Raw genomic sequence first — 15251 nt, forward strand, 5'->3', positions numbered from 1 at the left:
TACAGGGTTGATACATAGTAAACCTCTCTGAGGTGGTTCCAATACAGCTAGCCCAGAGAATACTCAGAGATGTGATCCTCCATGGGAAGGATATCAGTCATATTCTTGGATCCTGACTTTGACTAACCTACCTTCTATATTTTCACAACCTGGGCATACTCTCACCTCTGCTTTGCTATTTGCCTCTCTTTTCCGGAATCACTCTTCACTGTTATGAATTTGTTGGAAACATACTTTATACGTTTAAATCACCCTGAACAACTAAGTTGTCTATAGTTTTGTCTTTCAATACTTTGCCCAACAAAGATAATGATGCATGCACATTTCATCGTGTAGATGCATGAGATTCTAAAAGAATAAATAAAATTATTAAAATAAATTTCACAGATAAGAATGTGGTATATATCTTTTATTCTAATCTAGAAGCATCCAGGATCCTAAATTGACCTCCCACAAATGATTGGCAGGTATGTGCATCTCTCTTCACTAGATTATTCAATTCTATTAATTGAATAGCATTAACTCTTAGTAATTGTATATGTGAAAGGTCTTCATTGTAACTCTTTCACCCATGTAAATTCTTCATGCAACCTAAACAGCAAAAGACAGAGACTCATATTTGGTAATTTTTTTTCCTTTCTTCTTTTTTTTATTAGATATTTTCTTTATTTACATTTCAAATGTTATCCCCTTTCCTGGTTTCCCCTCTGAAAATCCCCTATCCCCTCCTCCCTCCCCATGCTTCCCAAACCACCCACTCCTGCACACTGGCCCTGGCATTCCCCTATACTGGGGCATAGAACCTTCTCAGGATCAAGAGCCTCTCCTCCCATTGATGATCAATTAGGCCATTATCTGCTACATATGCAGCTAAAGCCATGAGTCCACCATGTGATTTCTTTAATTGGTGGTTTAGTCCAAGGGAGCTCTAGGGTACTGGTTAGTTCATATTATTGTTCCTCCTATCAGGCTGGAGACCCCTTTGGCTCCTTGGGTATTACTCTAGCTCCTTCACTGGGGAACCTGTGCTCCTTCCAATGGATGACTGAGAGCATTCATTTCTCTATTTGCCAGGTACTGGCAGAGCATCTCAGGAGACAGCTAAATCAGGCTCCTGTAGCAAAATCTTATTGGCATCTGCAATAGTGTCTGGGTTTGTTGGTTGTTTATAGGATGGATCCCCAGGTGGGGCAGTCTCTGGATGGTCATTCCTTCAGTCTCTGCTCCGAACTATGACTCTGTTAACTCCTTCCATGGGTATATTGTTCCCCCTTCTAAGAGGGATCGAAGTATCCAAACTTTGGTCTTCCTTCTTCTTGAGTTTCATGTGTTTTGCAAATTATATCTTGAGTATTCTGAGTTGAAAGGCTAATATTCACTTACCCTTGAGTATATATCATGTGTGATGTTTTATGATTGGGTTACCTCACTCAGGATGATATCCTCCAGATCCATCCATTTGTCTAAGAATTTCATAAATTCATTTTTTTATTACGTATTTTCCTCAATTACATTTCCAATGATATCCCAAAAGTCCCCCCCCCCTCTACCCACCCATTCCCATTTTTTGGCCCTGGCGTTCCCCTGTACTGGGGCATATAAAGTTTGCCTGTCCAATGGGCATCTCTTTCCAGTGATGGCTGACTAGGCTATCTTTTGATACATATGCAGCTAGAGTCAAGAGCTCCAGGGTACTGGTTAGTTCATAATGTTGCACCTACAGGGTTGCAGATCTCTTTAGCTCCTTGGATACTTTCTCTAGCTCCTCCATTGGGGGTCCTGTGATCCATCCAATAGTTGACTGTGAGCATCCACTTCTGTGTTTGCTAGGCCCCAGCCTAGTTTCACAAGAGACAGCTATATCACGGTCCTTGCAACAAACACTTGCTAGTGTATGCAATGATGTCATCGTTTGGAGGCTAATTATGGGATGGATCCCTGGATATGGCAGTCTCTAGATGGTCCATCCTTTTGACTCAGCGCCAAACTTTGTCTCTGTAACTCCTTCCATGGGTGATTGTTTCCAATTCTAAGAAGGGGCAAAGTGTCCACACTTTGGTCTTCGTTCTTCTTCAGTTTCATGTGTTTTGCAAATTGTACCTTATATCTCGCTATACTAAGTTTCTGGGCTAATATCCACTTATCAGTGAGTACATATCATTTGAGTTCTTTTGTGATTGGGTTACTTCACTCAGGATGATGCCCTCCAGGTCCAACCATTTGCCTAGGAATTTCACAAATACATTCTTTTTAATAGCTGAGTAGTACTCCATTGTACCACATTTTCTGTATCCATTCCTCTGTTAAGGGACATCTGGGTTATTTCCAGCTTCTGGCTATTATAAATAAGGCTGCTATGAACACAGTGAAGCATGTGTCCATATTACAAGTTGGAGCATCTTCTGGGTATATGCCCAGGAGTGGTATTGCTTGATCTTCTGGTAGTATTATGTCCAATTTTCTGAGAAAGCACCAAACTGATTTCCAGGGTGGTTATACCAGCTTGCAATCCCACCAGCAATGAGGAGACTGTTCCTCTTTCTCCAAATCCTTGCCAGCATCTGCTGTCCCTTGAGATTTTGATCTTAGCCATTCTGACTGGTGTGAGGCAAAATCTCTGGGTTGTTTTGATTTGCATTTCTGATGACTAGAGATGGTGAACATTTTTTAGGTGCTTCTCAGCCATTTGGTATTTCTCAGCTGAGAATTCTTTGTTTAGCTCTGTACTCCCATTTTTAATAGGGTTATTTGGTTTTCTGGGGTCCAACTTCTTGAGTTATTTATATATATTGGATATTAGTCCCCTATCAGATTTAAGATTGGTGAAGATCTTCTTTCGATCTGTTGGTTGCCATTTTGTCTTATTGAAAGTGTCCTTTGCCTTACAGAAGCTTTACAATTTTATGAGGTCCCATTTGTCAATTCTTGATCTTTCAGCACAAGCCATTGCTGTTCTGTTCAGGAATTTTTCTCCTGTGCCCATATCTTCGAGGCTCTTCCCCACTTTCTTCATTTATAGGTTTCAGCGTCTCTGGTTTTATATGGAGTTCCTTGATCCACTTAGACTTGAGCTTTGTACAAGGAGATAAGAATGGATCAATTCACGTTCTTCTACATGCTAATCGTCAGTTGAGCCAGCACCATTTGTTGAGAACGCTGTCTTTTTTCCACTGGATGGTTTTAGCTCCTCTGTCTAAGATCAAGTGACCACAGATGTGTGGGTTCATTTTTGGAACTTGGATTCTATTCCATTGATCTACCTGTCGCTGTACCAGTACCATGTAGTTTTTATTACATTACTCTGTAGTACAGCTTGAGGTCAGGGATGGTGATTCCCCCAGAGGTTCTTTTATTGTTGAGAATAGTTCTTGCTATCCTAGGTTTTTTGTTATTCCAGATGAATTTGCAAATTGCCCTTTCTAACTCAGTGAAAAATTGAGATGGAATCTTGATGGGGATTGCATTGAATTTGTATATTGCTTTTGGCAAGATAGCCATTTTTACAATGTTGATCCTGCCAATCCATGAGCATGGGAGATCTTTCCATCTTCTGAGATCTTTGATTTCTTTCTTAAGAGACTTGAAGTTCTTATCATACAGATCTTTCACTTCCTTAGTTAGAGTCACACCAAGGTATTTTATATTATTTCCGACTATTGTGAAGGGTGTTATTTCCCTAATTTCTTTCTCAGCCTATTTATCCTTGTATAGAGAAAGGCCATTGATTTGTTTGAGTTAATTTTATACCCAGCTACTTCACTGAAGTTGTTTATCAGATTTAGGAGTTTTCTGGTGGAATTTTTGTGTTACTTATACATATTATCATATCATCTGCAAATAGTGATATTTTGACTTCTTCCTTTCCAAACAGTATCTCCTTGAACTTCTTTTGTTGTTTAATTGCTCTGGCTAGGACTTCAAGTACTATGCTGAATAGGTAGTGAGAAAGTGTCTAGGCCCTGATTTTAGTGGGATTGCTTCAAGTTTCTCTCCATTTAGTTTGATGTTGGCACTGGTGTGCTGTATATTGCTTTTATTATGATTAGGTATGTGCCTTGAATTCCTGATCTTTCCAAGACTTTTATCGTGAAGGGGTGTTGGATTTTTGTCAAATGCTTTCTCAGCATCTAACGAGATGATCATGTGGTTTTTGTCTTTGAGTTTGTTTATATAGTAGATTATGTTGATGGATTTCTGTATATTGAACCATCCCTGCATCCCTGGGATGAAGCCTACTTGATCATGATGGATGATCTTTTTGATGTATTCTTAGATTCAAGTTGCAAGAATTTTATTGAGTATTTTTGCATTGATATTCATAAGGGAAATTGGTCTGAAGTTCTCTTTCTTTGTTGGGTGTTTGTGCAGTTTAGGTAGCAGAGTAAGTGTGGCTTCAAAAAAAGAATTAGGTAGAGTACCTGCTGTTTCTATTTTGTGGAATAGTTTCAAGAGAATTGGAATTAGGTCTTCTTTGAAGGTCTGATAGAGCTCTACACTAAACCCATGTAGCCCTGGGCTTTTGTTGTTGTTGTTGTTGGGAGACTATTAATGACTGTCTCTATTTCTTTAGGGGATATGGAACCGTTTAGATCATTAATATGATCATGATTTTACCTTGGTACCTGGTATCTGTCTAGAAAATTGTTCATTTCATCCCGGTTTTCCAGTTTTGTTGAGTAGAGCCTTTTGTAGTAGTATCTGATGATTTTTTGGATTTCCTCAGATTCTGTTGTTATGTCTCCCTTTTCATTTCTAATTTTGTTAATTAGGATACTGTCCCTGTGCTCTCTAGTTAGTCTGGCTAAGGATTTATCTATCTTGTTGATTTTCTCAAAGAACCAGCTCCTGGTTTGATTGATTCTTTGTATAATTCTTTTTGTTTCCACTTGGTTGGTTCCAGCCTTGACTTTGATTATTTCCTGCCATCTACTCCTCTTGGATGTATTTGCTTTCTTTTGTTCTAGAGCTTCTAGGTGTGCTGCCAAGCTGCTAGTGTATGCTCTCTCCAGTTTCTTTTTGGAGGCACTCAGAACTATGGGTTTTCCTCTTAGGACTGCTTTCGGTGTGTCCCATAAGTTTGGGTATTTTGTGGCTTCGTTTTCATTAAACTCTAAAAAGTCTTCAATTCCTTTCTTTATTTCTTCCTTGGCCAAGTTATCACTGAGTAGAGTGTTGTTCAGCGTTCACATATATGTGGGCTTTATATTATTTATGTTGTTATTGAAGGTCGGCCTTAGTCCATGGTGATCTGATAGGATGCATGGGATTATTTCAACATTTTTGTATCTGTTGTGGCCTGTTTTGCGACTGATTATATGGTCAGTTTTGGAGAAGGTACCATGAGGTGATGAAAAGAAGGTATATCCTTTTGTTTTAGCATAAAATGTTCTATAGATATCTGTTAAATCCATTTGTTTCATAACTTCTGTTAGTCTCACTGTGTCTCTGTTTAGTATCTGTTTCCAGGATCTGTCCATTGATGAGAGTGGGGTATTGAAGTCTCCCACTATTATTGTGTGAGGTGCAATGTGTGCTTTGAGCTTCACTAGAGTTTCCTTGATGAATGTGGCTGCCGTTGCATTTGGAGCATAGATATTCAGAATTGAGAGTTCATCTTGGAAGATTTTACCTTTGATGAGTATGAACTGCCCCTCCTTGACTTTTTTTTGATAACTTTAGGCTGAAAGTCAATTTTATTAGATATTAGAATGGCTACTCCAGCTTCTTTTTTGGGACCATTTGCTTGGAATTTTGTTTTCTAGCCTTTTACTCTGAGGTAGTGTCCATCTTTGTCCCTGAAGTGGGTTTCCTGTATGTAGCAAAATGTTGGGTCCTGTTTACATATCTAGTCTGTTAGTCTGTTTTTATTTGGGAATTAAGAGATATTAAGGATATTAAGGTAAAGTAATTGTTGCTTCCTGTTATTTTTATTGATAGAGTGGGGATTCTGTTCTTGTGGCTATCTTTTTTTAAGTTTGTTGAAAGATTACTTTCTTGCTTTTTCTAGGGTGTAGTTTCCCTCCTTGTGTTGAAGGTTTTCCTCTATTATCCTTTGAAGGGCTGGATTTGTAAAAAGATATTGTGTGAATTTGATTTTGTCATGGAATACTTTGGTTTCTCCATCTATGGTAATTGAGAGGTTTCCTGGGTATAGTAGCCTGGGCTGGTATTTGTGTTCTCTTAAGGTCTGTATAACATCTGGTCAGGATCTTTTGGCTTTCATAGTCTCTGGTGAGAAGTCTGGTGTAATTCTAAAGTCTGCCTCTATATGTTATTTGACTTTTTTCTCTTACTGCTTTTAATATTCTATCATTGTTTAGTGCATTTGGTGTTTTGATTATTATGTGTCAGGAGGAATTTCTTTTCTGGTCCAGTCTATTTCTAAGTTCTGTAGGCTTCTTGTATGTTCATGGTCATCTCTTTCTTTAGGCTAGGGAAGTTTTCTTCTATAATTTTGTTGAAGATGTTTAAGTTGATAATCTTCATTCTCATCTATACCTGTTATCCTTAGGTTTGGCCTTCCTATTGTGTCCTGGATTTCCTGGATGTTGTCAGTTAAGATCCTTTGGCATTTTGCATTTTCTTTGATTGTTGTGCCCATGTTCTCTATGGAATCTTCTGCTCCTGAGATTCTCCCTTCCATTTATTATATTCTGTTGCTGATGCTCACATCTATGGCTCCTGGTTTCTTTCCTAGGATTTCTATCTCCAGAGTTGACTCCCTTTGTGATTTCTTTATTGTTTCTACTTCCATTTTTAGATCCTGGATGGTTTCGTTCAATTCTTTCACCTGTTTGGTAGTGTTTTCCTGTAATTCTTTAAGGAATTTTTTTGTGTTTTCTCTTTAAGGACTTCTACCTGTTTAGTTGTGTTCTCCTGTATTCCTTTGAGGGAGTTATAAATGTCTTTCTTAAAGTCCTCTATCATTATTATGAGATATTATTTTAAATCTGAATCTTGCTTTTCCTGTTTGTTGGGCTATCCACGAATCACTGTGGTGGGAGTACTGGGTTCTGATTATGCCAAGTAGTCTTGGTTTCTGTTGTTAAGATTCTTATATTTGTCTTTCACCATCTGGTAATCTCTGGTGTTAGATGTACTATCTTCTTTGGCTGGAACTTGTTCCTCCTGTGTCAGCCCTCCTGGGAGACAAGCTCTGTCCTGACAAGACCAGTGCACAGGGGGCTGCGGAACAGCCCCACCTCCTCACTGCAGATGTAGGCCTGTAGGACTCTGTCCTAGAACCTCTGTTGCTTCTGTGGCCTGCCTTTTCCTGTGCAGACCCACCTTAGGGAGCCATATTTCATGGTAATAAAATGTTTGTTGAATGATCAAATTCACTTTTTAGAATAGATGTTCCATTCTTATTGAAATACTACAGTTACCCAGAGTAGCAAGTCTCATATGCACAGCATAGACACCACAATTTCTATAATGCAGAGCTGTGCTTTATGTGTTGGAGCCAGCCACTCTTCTGCAAGAGGACAACCTTCTGGGTTCGTTTCCAACTTGGAACTTAAGGATGTCTTTTAAGAAGCTTGAAACTGGTCACAGTGATAGTATTTGCACCAAAGAAATGGGCAAATGACACACATTGTAGTTTGTTTGTTTAGGAGGAGTTGCCAGCACAACACTGTCACCAACCAAATAGTCATGTGATTTCTGATTTGTCATAGGACCTACTATTTCACCTCCTGTACAAATAAAAAGGTCCAGAATTCTACACTGTGGTATGGAAGGAAACAGGTTTTATTTAGAAACCATGAGACAAATAGCAAACTGCTTGAGCCTCTGGGAAACCCCAGTGCCACTGTCTATAGCATAGATCTATAGGGTACAAATATTAATGGCATGCTCTACATATCTCAGAGCCTCACTGAAGAAAGCCATGCATATAGAACATAGGAACATTTTTAAAAGTCATGATCAGTCATCAAGTGTGTGTGTGTGTGTGTGTGTGTGTGTGTGTGTGTGTGTGTGTGTGTGTGTATGTGTGTGTGTGCAAGCATGTTTTCCCAGTCAGCTTCAGTTTTACTTGGAAAGTCCCAGTTAGTGAGAGAGTGACAATTCCCCATTCATCTTCATTAATCAGTCTAAGTTCATGAACAGTTAGGCCATGCTTAAAATGCTATGTGTGCTTTCCTTGCTTTTCCACAGGAGACAAAGCTGCTAGAACATCAGACAAGTCAGAGACCTAGACTCTTCTCTCAGGAAATTCTCCTCTATTTCTATTGAATTTCGTGTCCCTTAAACTAGTAAACACTAACAATGTCTGATATTTATCAAAAACTTTACTGGAACACAGACGGACTTTTTAACTACGCACCCCCCCCCATATCCCATAATGCAGAAATAAATGGCATTGATTAGTGATTGACTTCAAAGTGAGTAATTGGGCTTTAATGGGTTTATAAAAGGGATTGAAATCAAGGCAATAAATTAAAAGCAAAATAAAAGAGTAAACAAGAAAGGATGTTTTACAACTTGGTTCCATTATAGTCTATGCTAACCGGATTAAAAAGTAATTGCCATGTCGAGAAAAATTATAGCGGCTTCTGCGAAATGAAAGAGCAGTGGCCTCCCTTTGTGTGCAGGGTGCAAAGCAGACAGAGAGGAAAGTAAATGAGCACAGGGAGCTGGGGAGAGGGCAGAACGCTCGCCTCAGATGGTCCTTATGCTCTCAGTATCAGAGATCTCTCAGCAATAGACATTACCATCCACGTGTGCTAATGAGCTGCAGTATTTCAACTAAACTCTATAACGTTCTCTATTATCTTTACAGAACATATCAGGAGTCTATTTATGAGTGCATAATTTATCCATTTTAAATGTCCCCAAATTAATGAGATCACAAAGACAAAAATGCTCCCAATATTTTAGGGTGACTTTTAAAATAGGTTGTTTTCCCAAATGGATCACAGGTGATATAAAAACAAGAACCAACCTGCAGTTGGAGAACCAAAAGCCACCATAAACTAGGAGATAACGGGAATAAATTCTGTGAAGCTATCCTCTTCACGAGCCTTGATGATCTGTCATGGAGCACTTAAATTGAAAGCCACTCTCCTAGAACCACGGCTTGCTAGCAGAGAATTCACGGGGAGAAGCCTAAAGAGTGATAAAGGGTAAATATACTGGCAATTTAAAAAGTAACTATCTCTAGACTCTCTCTTGTCCAAGAACCCTCTCCGAAAACAATAGGAAAGCCAAGTGCATCAAGATGTAAGACAGTGTCTGCTGATAAATCTAAGACACAAAGTAATTGTGACTTAAACTCTACACAGGGGATTGTGTTTGGCGTAATGCTGATGACAATGAATTGGAACAAAGCAAGAATGTCCCCAGGGACACATTGATCTACAGTGTGGGCTTCTAAATTGGACTGGGAATCTTGTCTGGAATGTCTAGAAGATTCAAGAGGCTAAGCTCAGACTCTGGAATGAAATAGCTTTACAGGATGCAGAGACTGGCCCTTAGAGAGGAAAGAATCAACCTCTAGTTAAAGCCTCTGCTATCACAGACAGAACAAATCTGTCTACATTTCTAATCCACAGTGAAGGGGAACATGGGTTTTACATTTACTTCAATGTCTGTAATCAAGATTAGATTGAGATCAAGAAAATAACACACTTAGATAATTAGACAGGAAGAAAAAGATTCATCCACAGTCCTGGAGCTAATCAGATACATGAAAGGCAAGAGCCACCCCACCCCAGTGACCCAAGTTCAATCCCCAGAACCTATATGGAAAGCTGGATATGGTGGTCCCTGCTATCCAGCCATTCCTAATATCGATATGAGAGGCAGAGATAGGAGAATTGTCAGGAAGTTTGCAGATCAGCCAACCCAATCTGAGCAGTTGTGGAAACAAGAGAAACCTACCTCAAATAAAACATAAGGAGAGAATTGGCTCTTAAAATTCTCTCATACATACATACATGTAGTGAGGTACGCATACACACACTCCACATTAAACTAAACTAAGGAAAATAAATAAATAAACAAATAAAACAGATTAGTTACCCGCCTAATTCTATTGACATTCAAATCCCTTTTGAGTTAAGTTGGGATGTATAGGACAGGATGGTTAAACTTAGAAGATAATTATTATTTTTTCATTAATTTATTAACCTTACATCCTGATTACAGACACCCCCTACTCCCATTCCCCCACAGCTTCTCCATCCATGCTCCCTCCCCTTCTCCTCAGAAAAGAGGGAAGGTCCCTTACCCCGGATATCACCCTGCTCCGGCACACCAAATCACTTAAGGACTAGGCATATCCTCTCCCACTGAGGCCCAACAAAGTGGCCCAGTTAGGAGAACTAGATCTGTAGGAAGGCAGGCAACAGATTTAGGGGCAGTCCTATTCCAGTTGTTGGGGAACTTGCATGAAGGCTGGAGTTACATATCTGCTAAATACGTGTGGGAACCCAGATCCAACCCATGTATGCTCTTTGGTTGGTGGTTCAGTCTTTGGGAGCCAGAAGATATTTCTTCTGTATTTTCTGATGTTCCTGATTTAAATGGTCCTTCAGTGCATTTAAGATGTTTCTTGGGGGGTGGGTATGGATACTTTTATAACAGTCCTAGGAATAGCATAAAACAAACAATACTAACAAGAAAAGCACCCACAACCTCAAAAGAAGAATCAGAATACAAATGGATTTAAAAGCTTGGAAATAATTTTATGTCAAATTGAAAAGCTGTTTATCCTCATTTCCATAACGCTCTTGTTTTTAGTTTAGAGTTATTTTAAGCAACTTTCTCAGGCAGTTAGCTGAGTTGCTTAAAGCTATTATTGCAGGCTAATACATATATAATCCATGCATGTATTGCAGCCCATAATATCCAGATATAATGGTGCATAGCACTATTCTCCAAGCCTAACAGCCGCCATCCTCACTGGAACATCTGTCACAGCTTGTGAGAGACTCCGAGATTGGGCTTGTTAACTGTTGATGTTCCCTTACAGAAAGGATCTATCGGGTCACGGAAGCTACCTCAGAGATTCCAACATCTTCCTCCACCACTAAGCCACTGGCCTAATTGCACTGGCCTCAGGCGGTCAGTCTCAGGAGGTACATTAGTTGAAAAAGGTTAGATAACATGGATATCTCAATGTTTTGCAGCTGTGGGAAAACCATCATCTATACCGGACGAAAACTTTCCAATGCAACAATTTTGAAATCACCTACCCTCCTCTCCCCAGGCTCTAACTCATGACTTCTGAAGAGGGACACTAAAAGCCCCTGGTTCTCCAGGAGGAACTTTGGCTGAATCAAACTTCGTTTTTTTATTGGGAGCGTTAAAGGAGAGGCAGGCATTCGTATGAATCCTCAGGGAAAGAATCCCTTACATCTTAATTTTTGCAAATATGACAAAAATAAACTACTGATTTTATTTTAGACAAAGACCACGGAATTAATTTAAGATGGAGGAATGTATAACGGGGCAGAAAAATTACAAATGTTCCTTATATATTATGAGATAGCCAAGTTCAGAAAAAAAAAGACAAACAACAAATTAAAAATTCATAGATCACAATGAAATGTAATGTAAACAGCACATATAGAAAACTGTGTGGGGGGGGGGCGGGGGAGAAACACAGAGATAATTTAAGTAATAGAGGAATCTGAGGATATCTCAGAAAGCTGAAATGCGTATCCACGCTTTTGGTAGCTGAATGCTTATATTATAAACTCATCAATCAGCAACAGCAATTTTCAGGATTAGTCACTGTCTCATAGTTGCAATGGCCAAATGATTGAAACAAAGTTAATGTCTTCAAAGAATATTCATGGAATAATTTGGGTCAGAGCCTTAGAAGCTGAGAAAGGGGATGAGAAGGTGGTGAGAGGTGCCAGTGGGTAAGGGCATCTGCCCTTAAGCCTGACAACCTGAGTTTGGTTCCCAGAACCTACAAGGTAGAATGAGAGAATTCACTCTCTCCAGCTGACCTCTGTCCATGTACTGTGGCACCCCCCCCCCACACACACACACAGAGTCACCAGTATTTGGGAGGCAGAGGTAAGCTGATCTCTGTGAATTTGAGGACAGTCTGGTCTAGATAGTAAGTTTCAAGGCATGAGTGTGTGTGTGTGTGTGTGTGTGTGTGTGTGTGTGTGTGTGTGTGTGTATGTGTGTGTGTGCATTTGTGTGAATAAAAGGGAAGAATATATATGAATATGTAGTTGCTTATCCATATTGGAAATTCTGAATAACTAGACATTAATATGGATAATTATCCAGATCAGTAAAAGAAAGGGCTCCGGGCAGCATTCTTGGCAGTTTTAAAGAAACATATTTTAACCAACAGTTACAAATCACCTTTTCATTTTCCAAAAATAATTGGTAAATAGAAATCTGGGGAGTTCTGAATGAATATTAATTCGAATTTTTTAGTTCTGATGCTATTGGATCCTGGGACTTTGCTACATTTAGCCTTCGAGTTTTCATGTATTGAAAAGTGAATTTAATTGGACTCTTTCATTAGAGAGCCTAAGGTGTACTAAAGACCTCAGCTCCAGACTCCTGTTTGTGTATCACAAAATAAACTGTATAAGTTGCTTGTTCTTCATAGGCCAACACATGCTAGTGTAGAGACCACAGCCATGTGCTTTGGGGAAGACTGTGCTTAGCACAGCATTCTGAATTCCAACCTCTACAGGTGCAGAGTTGGAAAAGACTTGGTACTTTTCCCAAGTCTCACCTCCATTCCCTGTCTCCTGTGCCCCATATATGCCCTTAGGCTTTCCAACTCTCCTAAATATTACTCTGTCCTGATGGCCACCCCTCGACTTAATTTGTTCCTGCAGTGTGCCTTTTGATGTTACTGTCTACTTTTCTTTGCTAGTTGCTTGCACTTCCAAAGTCTGAGATGACTTGCTCCATCAATATCCCTGGTCCCTGTATGTATGTAAACCCTATGAGTACAGAGAACATCTTCAGTGTGTTTTCTTTGCTGTCTTTGCTAGTTTAAACACAATACAGGTCAATGGATATATGCTGAATTAGTGAAAGAATGATCTAGCGGTGGCAGAGAGATGGTTCAATGGACAAAGACATCTGCCATGCATGCGAGGACCTGAGTTCAAATGCCCAGAGTCTTTGTGAAAGCCAGATGCCCAGAGCTTCTGTGGGAAGATGGGAGGCAGAGACAAGAAAACCCTTGGACTTTCCATGTGACAAGCAGCCTGATGTACACACCAGAAAACAAGAGAACCTGTCTCAAACAACATGGAAGGTAAGAATGGACCACCAAGGTTATCCTCAAACAACACACATGCTCATATTCACACTTACAAAAGTGAGGGCATATGTACACTTAATTGTACCTAAGTTTATTTTGTTGAGTCATGTGTTTTCTCCAGTCTTAAGCTTTCAAGGTTTTAGTCAGTTGTTGTGTGTGGGTTTGTTTCTTCTGACTTGTTGATTTGTTTAAGACCATGCTTACATTAGCTGTTCTAATAACAAATTCTTTGGGATATGAATTCTATTTGATGAGGATCGTGTATCCACTGGATTATTTAAATTTATTCCATCACAGCAGTAAATATCATAATCAAAGTAATTTTTCCAATAAACAGAAGTTTCCACAATTGGAATGCTAAGTGCTTAAACGAAAGAGTGTCCCTATTCTGAATCAATCAGATAATAACATGCAAACTACCCAATGCCATAGTCCCCGACAAGACCCAGCGACTCTAATAAGCTTGAAGTAAGAGACAGATACTCAAAAGACACCTGGAAGTATTGAGGGACGGTCCCCACTATCTCATGTTGGCCAAACCTATATGGATTTAATGTGGTTATTAACTCTATGAGCAAAATAAAGAGTTTGAATTATGAGACTTTTCAAAAAGTCACCCCCTTTTTACATCTCCTGGTCTCCCTTCATTTTCTAGCTTCATGCAGTCCAGCCTCATGAGACTGCCTGCCTTGTATATGAATCTCCTACATGAAGCTATTTGCACTCATTTAATTAATTGACCCAGTGAGTGCTGCTCAAAAAAAGGAGCGGGCAACTCTCACATTTTTTTTTTTCTATTAGATAATTGCATACTGGCACAATGACCCTATAGAGTCCATCATTTACAACATTATTTATTATGGAGTGGAAACTCGAAATGAATGATGATATATACACTCTGAACACCACTTATCTTTGCATCAGTGGATCTTTTGAAAGGCATAAAGAAATGCCACCAAAACAAAAAAACAAAAACAGAAAACCCCAAAGTCATTGCACATGGCTGTTGCTCTACCCTGACCCCTTAGCTCCTCCCATATAGGAACCATTTATGGTGGCGAGCCCAGGAACCCATGGAAGCTTTATGCCCCGGGGAGCCACATAAGGCTTTCATACTTAGAGTTAGCAGGACTGAAGGGCATATTAACATCAGCAACTCTCTGCCCTTGTGTCTTCGCAGCATCTCAGTAAAAGAGTTTGAAAGACTTTTTCAAAATGCAAGTAAAAACTGATCAGAAGAGCATCAAAGGGAAACCCCACCGCCAACACGTCTTTATTGAGTTTTAAGCCCTTTTCTTGGCGTGTTAACCATTAACGAAATGAATGCATTTCAAATATTAGACGTTTCCATTCACACCAAAGAGTCCTTTCTCACATAAAACCTAAATTGAAATCATCTTATGCTTAACAGAAACAGACATGTATTTAAAATGAGAAGAGGAGGGAGCAGAAAGCCTATAAAAATGGATTTTATTTTTATAGGAAGTAGAAGCAGAAGAGAGTTATTTTTAAAGAAATTACCTAATTGATGGGATTCTGGGTGATTCTACTCACTTCTTTACACTTATCTGAATTGTTCAATTTTCCTCCAATAAATATTTTACTTTCATAATAAAAAATGTCTAATAGTGGGCCAATCGTGATAGTTTTATTTAATGAACACAAAGTTGGAGCAATTGGGTTTTACTGTATGAGTCAGATCTCTCTTCATCTGGATAGTGTAATGGAGGCTAATAAAACCTAGTCCAAAAATACTAATATTGGTCAGTTAGGGTACTTCCCTGAGCCTCAGTTCCTTCACACATAAAACTAGGGAAATTGACAAAGACTGACCTGATATATTCGTGAAGATTAAAAGTATTATGTCTCATGTCTGTTGTCCCAGAGCTTGCGAGGACTGAGGCAGGTGAACCATTAGTTCAAGGCAACCTGGACTGCAGCATGAGTTCAAGGCTAGCTCAGGCTATATAGCAAGATTTTTGTCTCAAAACAAAATTAA

At 39.3% G+C, this 15251-nt stretch overlaps 1 long non-coding RNA gene across 1 annotated transcript in view; it reads left to right on the plus strand.

Moving 5' to 3' along the window:
• The window catches only part of Gm32974, a 39322-nt gene that overhangs the window by 6040 nt on the left and 18031 nt on the right, over positions 1 to 15251 (plus strand). Inside the window, exon 2 of the long non-coding RNA XR_373560.3 lies at positions 12978 to 13246. This is a non-coding gene — a long non-coding RNA (predicted gene, 32974). The remainder of the gene's footprint in view (positions 1 to 12977; positions 13247 to 15251) is intronic.

The sequence above is a fragment of the Mus musculus genome, chromosome 1 (assembly GCF_000001635.26).
Source record: "Mus musculus strain C57BL/6J chromosome 1, GRCm38.p6 C57BL/6J".
NCBI lineage: Eukaryota > Metazoa > Chordata > Mammalia > Rodentia > Muridae > Mus > Mus musculus.